We start from the raw sequence: 11,547 nt of genomic DNA on the forward strand, positions 1-11,547 counted from the left end.
TTTAACTCTACCTACATGTACCTCAATTAACCCGACTACCCGGACTATCTGCAGTGTGTCCCGCCACCCACCAACCCCTCTTTTACGCTACTGCTACTATCTGTTCATCATATATGCATAGTCACTTTAAACATACCTACATGTACATACTACCTCAATCAGCCCAACTAACCGGTGCCTGTATGTAGCCTCTCTACTGTATATAGCTTCTCTACTGTACATAGCCTCTCTACTGTATATAACCTCTCTACTGTATATAGCCTCTCTACTGTATATAGCCTCTCTACCGTATATAGCCTCTCTACTGTATATAGCCTCTCTACTGTATATAGCCTCTCTACCGTATATAGCCTCTCTACTGTATATAGCCTCTCTACTGTATATAGACTCTCTACTGTATATAGCCTCTCTACTGTTTATAGCCTCTCTACTGTATATAGCCTCTCTACTGTATATAGACTCTCTACTGTATATAGCCTCTCTACTGTATATAGACTCTCTACTGTATATAGCCTCTCTACTGTATATAGCCTCTCTACTGTATATAGACTCACTACTGTTTATAGCCTCTCTACTGTATATAGCCTCTCTACTGTATATAGCCTCTCTACTGTATATAGCCTCTCTACTGTATATAGACTCTCTACTGTATATAGCCTCTCTACTGTTTATAGCCTCTCTACTGTATATAGCCTCTCTACTGTATATAGCCTCTCTACTGTATATAGACTCTCTACTGTTTATAGCCTCTCTAATGTATATAGCCTCTCTACTGTATATAGCCTCTCTACTGTATATAGCCTCCCTACTGTTATTTTTCACTGTCTTTTTACTGTTGTTTTTATTTCTTTATCTATTGTTCACCTAATACCTATTTTTACTTAGTGTACTATGTTGTCAACTCTTCCCCTGGTCCTCAGAGAGAAAGTAGTGTACTATGTTGTCAACTCTTCCCCTGGTCCTCAGAGAGAAAGTAGTGTACTATGTTGTCAACTCTTCCCCTGGTCCTCAGAGAGAAAGTAGTGTACTATGTTGTCAACTCTTCCCTGGTCCTTAGAGAGAAAGTAGTGTACTATGTTGTCAACTCTTCCCTGGTCCTTAGAGAGAAAGTAGTGTACTATGTTGTCAACTCTTCCCTGGTCCTTAGAGAGAAAGTAGTGTACTATGTTGTCAACTCTTCCCCTGGTCCTTAGTCTCCAAGAGAAAGTAGTGTACTATGTTGTCAACTCTTCCCCTGGTCCTTAGTGTCCAAGAGAAAGTAGTGTACTATGTTGTCAACTCTTCCCCTGGTCCTTAGTGTACAAGAGAAAGTAGTGTACTATGTTGTCAACTCTTCCCCTGGTCCTTAGTCTCCAAGAGAAAGTAGTGTACTATGTTGTCAACTCTTCCCCTGGTCCTTAGTGTCCAAGAGAAAGTAGTGTACTATGTTGTCAACTCTTCCCCTGGTCCTTAGTGTACAAGAGAAAGTAGTGTACTATGTTGTCAACTCTTCCCCTGGTCCTTAGTGTCCAAGAGAAAGTAGTGTACTATGTTGTCAACTCTTCCCCTGGTCCTTAGTGTCCAAGAGAAAGTAGTGTACTATGTTGTCAACTCTTCCCTTCGTCCTTAGTGTCCAAGAGAAAGTAGTGTACTATGTTGTCAACTCGTCCCCTGGTCCTTAGTGTACAAGAGAAAGTAGTGTACTATGTTGTCAACTCTTCCCTTCGTCCTTAGTGTACAAGAGAAAGTAGTGCACTATGTTGTCAACTCTTCCCTGGGATGATAAAGATGTTTAGATGATAAACAGAGAGTAGCAGCAACGTAAAAGAGGGGTTGGGGGGGAAGGGGGATTTTAGTGGGACACAATGCAAATAGTCCGGGTAGCCATTTGATTACCTATTCAGGAGTCTTATGGCTTGGGGGTAAAAGCTGTCGAGAAGCCTTTTTGGCCTAGACTTGGCACTCCGGTATCGCTTGCCATGCGGTAGTAGAGAGAACAGTCTATGACTGGGGTGGCTGGGGTCTTTTCACAATGTTTAGGGCCTTCCTCTGACACCGCCTGGTATAGAGGTCCAGAAACAACTAAATGTCAATGCTTAAATCACAACAGAAGACAATTTTTGTGTGTGTGTGTGTAATTCCCCTTTAATTGCGCATATGGCCCTTTAATTCCTCATCTAGCGAATGGGGAATGTGCTGTCTAATGTGTTGGTCTAGCGATGGTTCTGCACTGCTGCGGCACATTTCATGGCAAAGTTTATACAAACAACAAATAATAGATATAAATGATATATAGTATTTACTCCTGATATACACTGAGTATACAAAACATTTCCATGACATAGACTGACCAGGTGAATCCAGGTGAAAGCCATGATCCCTTATTGATGTCACTTGTTAAATCCACTTCAATCAGTGTAGATGAACGGGAGGAGACAGGTGGTTTAAAGAAATTAATTTTAAGCCTTGAGACAATTGAGACATGGATCGTGTATGTGTGCCATTCAGAGGGTGAACGGGAAAGACAAATTATTTAAGTGCCTTTGAACGGGGTATGTTAGTAGGCGCCAGGCGCACCGGTTTGTGTGTCATGAACTGCAACGCTCCTGGGTTTTTCCACGCTCAACAGTTTCCCGTGTGTATCAAGAATGATCCACCCCCCAAAGGACATCCAGCCAACTTAACACCACTGTGGGGAAGCATTGGAATCAACGTGGGCCAGCATCCCTGTGGAACGCTTTCGACACCTTGTAGAGTCCATGCCCCGACGAATTGAGGCTGTTCTGAGGGCAAAAAGTGGGTGTACTCAGTGTACTTGTAGCAGGGAAGCGTACTTTGCGGTTAACATTTAATTGAGAAGGTTTTTGGTTAAAGTATTTCTGTTAAACACAGAAGAACGTTATCGCATCATCAACTGGTTTCACACAGAGTGATCGACAAACACACCACACAGAGTGATCGACAAACACACCACACAGAGTGATCGACAAACACACCACACAGAGTGATCGACAAACACACCACACAGAGTGATAGACAAACACACCACACAGAGTGATCGACAAACACACCACACAGAGTGATCGACAAACACACCACACAGAGTGATCGACAAACACACCACACAGAGTGATCGACAAACACACCACACAGAGTGATTGACAAACACACCACACAGAGTGATCGACAAACACACCACACAGAGTGATCGACAAACACACCACACAGAGTGATCGACAAACACACCACACAGAGTGATCGACAAACACACCACACAGAGTGATCGACAAACACACCACACAGAGTGATCGACAAACACACCACACAGAGTGATCGAAAAACACACCACACAGAGTGATCGACAAACACACCACACAGAGTGATCGACAAACACACCACACAGAGTGATCGACAAACACACCACACAGAGTGATCGACAAACACACCACACAGAGTGATCGACAAACACACCACACAGAGTGATCGACAAACACACCACACAGAGTGATCGACAAACACACCACACAGAGTGATCGACAAACACACCACACAGAGTGATCGACAAACACACCACACAGAGTGATCGACAAACACACCACACAGAGTGATCGACAAACACACCACACAGAGTGATCGACAAACACACCACACAGAGTGATAGACAAACACACCACACAGAGTGATCGACAAACACACCACACAGAGTGATAGACAAACACACCACACAGAGTGATCGACAAACACACCACACAGAGTGATCGACAAACACACCACACAGAGTGATCGACAAACACACCACACAGAGTGATCGACAAACACACCACACAGAGTGATCGACAAACACACCACACAGAGTGATCGACAAACACACCACACAGAGTGATCGACAAACACACCACACAGAGTGATCGACAAACACACCACACAGAGTGATCGACAAACACACCACACAGAGTGATAGACAAACACACCACACAGAGTGATCGAAAAACACACCACACAGAGTGATCGACAAACACACCACACAGAGTGATCGACAAACACACCACACAGAGTGATCGACAAACACACCACACAGAGTGATCGACAAACACACCACACAGAGTGATCGACAAACACACCACACAGAGTGATCGACAAACACACCACACAGAGTGATCGACAAACACACCACACAGAGTGATCGACAAACACACCACACAGAGTGATAGACAAACACACCACACAGAGTGATCGACAAACACACCACACAGAGTGATCGACAAACACACCACACAGAGTGATCGACAAACACACCACACAGAGTGATCGACAAACACACCACACAGAGTGATCGACAAACACACCACACAGAGTGATCGACAAACACACCACACAGAGTGATCGACAAACACACCACACAGAGTGATAGACAAACACACCACACAGAGTGATCGACAAACACACCACACAGAGTGATCGACAAACACACCACACAGAGTGATCGACAAACACACCACACAGAGTGATCGACAAACACACCACACAGAGTGATCGACAAACACACCACACAGAGTGATCGACAAACACACCACACAGAGTGATCGACAAACACACCACACAGAGTGATAGACAAACACACCACACAGAGTGATCGACAAACACACCACACAGAGTGATAGACAAACACACCACACAGAGTGATAGACAAACACACCACACAGAGTGATAGACAAACACACCACACAGAGTGATCGACAAACACACCACACAGAGTGATCGACAAACACACCACACAGAATGATCGACAAACACACCACACAGAGTGATAGACAAACACACCACACAGAGTGATAGACAAACACACCACACAGAGTGATCGACAAACACACCACACAGAGTGATCGACAAACACACCACACAGAGTGATCGACAAACACACCACACAGAGTGATCGACAAACACACCACACAGAGTGATCGACAAACACACCACACAGAGTGATCGACAAACACACCACACAGAGTGATCGACAAACACACCACACAGAGTGATCGACAAACACACCACACAGAGTGATAGACAAACACACCACACAGAGTGATAGACAAACACACCACACAGAGTGATCGACAAACACACCACACAGAGTGATAGACAAACACACCACACAGAGTGATCGACAAACACACCACACAGAGTGATAGACAAACACACCACACAGAGTGATAGACAAACACACCACACAGAGTGATCGACAAACACACCACACAGAGTGATCGACAAACACACCACACAGAGTGATCGACAAACACACCACACAGAGTGATCGACAAACACACCACACAGAGTGATCGACAAACACACCACACAGAGTGATCGACAAACACACCACACAGAGTGATAGACAAACACACCACACCGACAGGGACCAATATTGCTGTAGAGCATCTATCCAAATAAAGTGACCCTTCCATTTCCTTCTAAAAACACATTGAGGGTGATGTCTCTGACCAACGTTTTCGCTGTCTCCCTGAGGACTATCTTCTTGACCCAACCTGTCAGGCTTCAAAACGGGTCACTCAACCGAGACTGCTCTTTTCTGTGTCCTGGAGGCTCTCCGCACTTCCTGCTCTTTTCTGTGTCCTGGAGGCTCTCCGCACTTCCTGCTCTTTTCTGTGTCCTGGAGGCTCTCCGCACTTCCTGCTCTTTTCTGTGTCCTGGAGGCTCTCCGCACTTCCTGCTCTTTTCTGTGTCCTGGAGGCTCTCCGCACTTCCTGCTCTTTTCTGTGTCCTGGAGGCTCTCCGCACTTCCTGCTCTTTTCTGTGTCCTGGAGGCTCTCCGCACTTCCTGCTCTTTTCTGTGTCCTGGAGGCTCTCCGCACTTCCTGCTCTTTTCTGTGTCCTGGAGGCTCTCCGCACTTCCTGCTCTTTTCTGTGTCCTGGAGGCTCTCCGCACTTCCTGCTCTTTTCTGTGTCCTGGAGGCTCTCCGCACTTCCTGCTCTTTTCTGTGTCCTGGAGGCTCTCCGCACTTCCTGCTCTTTTCTGTGTCCTGGAGGCTCTCCGCACTTCCTGCTCTTTTCTGTGTCCTGGAGGCTCTCCGCACTTCCTGTTCGTTTCTGTGTCCTGGAGGCTCTCCGCACTTCCTGCTCTTTTCTGTGTCCTGGAGGCTCTCCGCACTTCCTGCTCTTTTCTGTGTCCTGGAGGCTCTCCGCACTTCCTGCTCTTTTCTGTGTCCTGGAGGCTCTCCGCACTTCCTGCTCTTTTCTGTGTCCTGGAGGCTCTCCGCACTTCCTGCTCTTTTCTGTGTCCTGGAGGCTCTCCGCACGTCCTGCTCTTTTCTGTGTCCTGGAGGCTCTCCGCACTGCCAAAGCTGACTCTCTCTCCTTTGTTATCATCCTCTTACTAAACTATAAGTGTGTATTGTGAGTCCTCAGCTCCAATAGCCTGTGAGTGGGACGTCTCTAAACTATAAGTGTGTATTGTGAGTCCTCATCTCCAATAGCATGTGAGTGGGACGTCTCTAAACTATAAGTGTGTATTGTGAGTCCTCAGCTCCAATAGTCTGTGAGTGGGACGTCTCTAAACTATACGTGTGTATTATGAGTCCTCAGCTCCAATAGTCTGTGAGTGGGTCGTCTCTAAACTATACGTGTGTATTATGAGTCCTCAGCTCCAATAGCCTGTGAGTGGGTCGTCTCTAAACTATACGTGTGTATTGTGAGTCCTCAGCTCCAATAGCCTGTGAGTGGGACGTCTCTAAACTATACGTGTGTATTGTGAGTCCTCAGCTCCAATAGCCTGTGAGTGGGTCGTCTCTAAACTATACGTGTGTATTGTGTTAACTGAATCTCTAGGCTTTTCTTTTAGTTATCTTATCACATAACACTTCTCCAATCTTGCCAAGACAAGAGGACGTACTTCCTGTTGTCAGCTACAACACAAACCGTTGAGTTTGGTGGTCCTGACATATTTTCTGCTTTTATCAAGGATTTAGTCAATTATCTTTGAAATCTTTGGCAGTGTTGAGTTGACACCATTTTATAATGCATGTATTTACAGAATATATAATATATATATATATATTTATATGTATATATTTGTATTTATAATGAATTTACAGAATATAATATATATATTTGTATGTATATACTGTATTTGTATTTATAATGTATTTACAGAATATAATATATATATATATATTTGTATGTATATATTTGTATTTATAATGTATTTACAGAATATAATATTTATATATATATATATGTATGTATATATTTGTATTTATAATGTATTTACAGAATATATAATATATATAACTAAGTAGCTTTTGCTGTAAAACCCCAATAAATTATTCAAAGTAGAATCAAGGTCATTTTTTTCAAATGTTATTTTATTGATAAAATGTGAACATTTTTGATCTTCTGGGTAAATTCCACTTATATTTTGCCCAAAACAAGATAATATCTTAAGGTATTCAGAGATGTTTATCAAACTTTCCGACCACTAAGCCCATAACGAAGTAATATCCTAAGAGGAACTGACCCCGAAGGAGATTTATTACAAAATAGCATCACACATTATATTAACAATTCATATCAACATCAACATCTGAGTACATTTGAGTTCACTTTAGTACAGTAAACCATTGACCATGAAAATTATTTCATTTTATTAGAAAATTCAAATTAGAAATTGCATTTCCTGCACATCAGTAAAATGCACAACAACAACAACAGAATCAGTAGAAAAGGTCAAGGTTCATGATCGGTTGTGTTGGTTTAGGTGTCAACTCCGTCTGCTATCACTCAGGGTCTGGAAGAACTTGCTTTCTGCAAACGACAAGACAAAACACACATCGTCTGTTTAAAAAAACAAAAAAACAATACATTTGTCATAACCTATGAATGACACGTCCAAATCAACAACATTATGGAGGAGTTGTACCCTGGTTACCTGTCCTCTGTGAGATCCCCTTGAGGTGACACTTTCCAAGATCCACGTCACAGGTGTAGAGTCCCAGGCATCCTGCACAGTGAGCATGAGCACTGCAGCTTCTTGCCTGAATACCACTGCAGCCGTGCTACAGAGACATCGCAGGTAAATTAATGACTCATTTAAGTAAGATATTATTCAATATTTCTGCTGAATGTGACGTCCTTGGTGGGATAGACGTCACATTATGCAGTGAGTCGATGAAGGAAGAAAAACTGTCGCTTAAAGATCATTGATGACATGAAACGTTTTTTTTATGAGTTATTGAATCAACAACACTCACCGTGTCAGAGTTGAATTGACCAGAGTTGAATTGGCCAAAGCGTGTCTGGTCTCTGTCTCTGCGATTTCTGTTCAACTGTTTTGGCTGAGAAAATGAACCAAATCCCACAAAACCTTGGTCCTTATCGATTCGATCGATTACCCCGCCACGGAACGTAGAATATTCCTCACGGTGTCTCTCTTCTTCGGGGAGAAAGGAGGCTTGCTGTCCTCTCAGGGAAATCAAGCCAGTACTCTCCCTGTTACCGATATTACCTGACCAACTCAACTGACCGCCTCTCTTTCCCCGTCTTGGTTTGGACACTCCGGTCTCTGCTAAACTCAACGCTTGTGTTAAAATCAACAGGAGAACACATGCAAACTTCTCAAGAGAAAACATGTTGTCCATTAGAACTCTGACAACAACCTAGAAGTTTAGCCTGGGTAAAAAAATTCTGTATCTATCTCAGGCTTGGGTTCCATTTATAAAGGCCGTCCTAGACCCAGAACCCCTCCTCTTTAACACATCTATGACGTCTTTACATCTCATTAAGATACCCACTTAAAATTTGAAAAGAAAAGTAACGGCCCCCGGGGGGGGGATACAAATGTTTAACTAACCGTTTAGTAAAGCTCGATGAGCAAATTGTAGTGATGTGATGATTAGTCTACTATTATGAGCTGTCTGCCAATCGCCTACTGCTTTGTTCTGGAAGATAATAAGGGGAACTTTTAATGAGTATTTACCTAGTGCTCTGTGTCCTGGAGAGCCACGCTTTTGTGACATATTAGAGAGACATAGAATCTCTCTCTCTCTAGTTATTCAACGATGGTGGTTTTCATTCTGTTTTTTTGTTTTCCATCTCAAATGGCACCCTATTCCCTGTATAGTGCACTACACTCTGAGAAAAGAAAAGGTGCTAAGTAGAACCGTAGAGGGTTCTTTAGTTTGTCCCCACAGGTTGAACCCTACTTTGGTGCTAGGTAGAACCCTTTGCAGAGGGTTCTGCCTAGAACCCGTCATGTAAGGTTCTTCATAGAACTCTCTGTATATGGTTCAACCTAGAACCCTCTATGAAGGGTTCTACCAATAACCATTTTATAATATTTTTATTTATTTTATTTTATTTCACCTTTATTTAACCAGGTAGGCTAGTTGAGAACAAGTTCTCATTTGCAACCGAGACCTGGCCAAGATAAAGCATAGCAATTTGACACAAACAACAACACAGAGTTACACATGGAGTAAACAAAACATACAGTCAATAATACAGTAGAAAAATAAGTCTATATACAATGTGAGCAAGTGAGGTGAGATAAGGGAGGTAAAGGCAACAAAAAAAAGGCCATGGTGGCGAGGTAAATACAATATAGCAAGTAAAACACTGGAATGGTAGATTTGCAGTGGAAGAATGTGCAACGTAGAGATAGAAATAAGATAAGCGTTCTTTCTAGAAGCCTCTATGAACGGTTCCACCAGCCTTATTAGCCTTTTTAAACTGTAATTATTTATGAGAATACATTACATATATCATAAGGTCTTTCCTTGAGGGTCTAATTATACCCTAACACAATGGTGTATGGAAACTCCTGGTTTACAGGCCACATCAGGCCTGCAAGTCACATTATGCTGGCTTGCAAAGGGATGTCTTGCAAAGGGATTCCTATTGGAATCTAGTCAGAGTGAGGATATCCAACAAGTGGAATTGTTAATCACCCGCAACCTGCATTCAGAATAACTGCCAGAGTAGGGGAGATTGAATACTGAGACTACCTCAATCCTTTAAACTGGAACAACCGTCTCGGTAACGGGTCCAACTACTAACAGATTGGATTCGTTTAGAAAAATGTACGCTATTTATCTTTGTGTAGCATTAAATGAATGATTGAATCAATGTACATTCAAAAACACAGATATTAAAACAAAACAAAAAATCATAAAATCACCATGCAACACAGCATGCTGGGAAATATGATATATGGTTCTATGTAGAACCCTTCCTGCATTCCAATGAACCCTTCTTGCATTCCAATGAACTCTTCTTGCATTCCAATGAACTCTTCTTGCATTCCAATGAACCCTTCTTGCATTCCAATGAACTCTTCTTGCATTCCAATGAACCCTTCTTGCATTCCAATGAACCCTTCTTGCATTCCAATGAACTCTTCTTGCATTCCAATGAACCCTTCTTGCATTCCAATGAACCCTTCTTGCATTCCAATGAACCCTTCTTGCATTCCAATGAACCCTTCTTGCATTCCAATGAACCCTTCTTGCATTCCAATGAACCCTTCTTGCATTCCAAAGAATTATCAAAGAACCCTTTGTCTTTCAAAAGGTGTTCTTCAGATCAAAACGGTTCCTGGTAGAACCCTCATCCCTCCGCAAAGAACCCTTTTGGAACCCTTTTATCTTCTAAGAGTGTACTTTTAACCGGAGTCCTATGGGCCCTGGTCAAAAGTAGTGCACTACAATAGGTAGTAGGGTGCCATTTAGGACTCAGGCTTTTTTTCTGGGCCTCCAGGCAACGCCTAGCCAAAACACGTCTGCAAAACAGACTCAGTGACGACTGTTGCTGACGTCCAAATTAGTGAGCCATCACTCAGAGAGTAATGAAGCTTTGCAGCTCTTTTGGAGGGAACCCAGAGTTATTCTGCCACACAGTAAGATGGTATTCGGTCACGGTGTCAAAGCAATTCCTCCATAGGATTCTCATTTGACCTTATATGTACAACTGTATAATGGTATTCTGTCTCAAAGGAAATTCCTCCATAGATTTTGGGTCAGAAGCCATTGAATGTCCATTCCAGGTCTAATATTGGCACTTACACCTGATTATCCAGTTTCCAGGGGTGGCAGTGTGTGTTTGGTCTCCAAGCAATGCTCTGAGGAGTCTAATCTCTCCTCTTAACGGGCCAATTCAGGTGAGGGTGATGACAGGTGATGGACAGGGAGTGCCACAGGGATCAATGTTGGGGTCAATTCTGTTCTCAGTTCCAGTCAATAACTTATTTTGACTGAGTTATAAAACTGAAGTGACTCATCCTCAGTGATAGTTGTTTGCGTCTCCAACATGGTCCTGTTGGTGTTTAAAATGGGGCTTGTTTATAGACCTCTTTCTGAAACACTACAGGTGAGAGAGTGTTTTCCTTCTCCCTCTCTCTCTCTTTGTCTTTTGTGTTCTCTGTTCTGTTCTGCACTGAGACCTTATAATGAAGACAAATCAACCATCCATTTAAACCTAATGAACCACTCCTGTCCCTGGCAGGATGAAGCTGTTTATTAAAACATATTTGGGTTGCTGTCTGATGCACTGCACAGGCTGTCTCCT

General features: G+C 42.9%; 1 long non-coding RNA gene across 1 annotated transcript; it reads right to left on the reverse strand.

Moving 5' to 3' along the window:
- Positions 1-7,331: 7,331 nt before the first annotated feature.
- Positions 7,332-8,990, reverse strand: LOC139533380 (uncharacterized). Its single transcript, XR_011666727.1, has 3 exons — positions 8,238-8,990; positions 7,916-8,042; positions 7,332-7,791 (listed from the first exon to the last, which is right to left on the reverse strand). It is a non-coding gene; the product is annotated as an uncharacterized lncRNA (long non-coding RNA).
- Between the last annotated feature and the right edge of the window lie 2,557 nt (positions 8,991-11,547).

This window comes from Salvelinus alpinus, chromosome 11 (assembly GCF_045679555.1).
Source record: "Salvelinus alpinus chromosome 11, SLU_Salpinus.1, whole genome shotgun sequence".
NCBI classification, from domain to species: domain Eukaryota; kingdom Metazoa; phylum Chordata; class Actinopteri; order Salmoniformes; family Salmonidae; genus Salvelinus; species Salvelinus alpinus.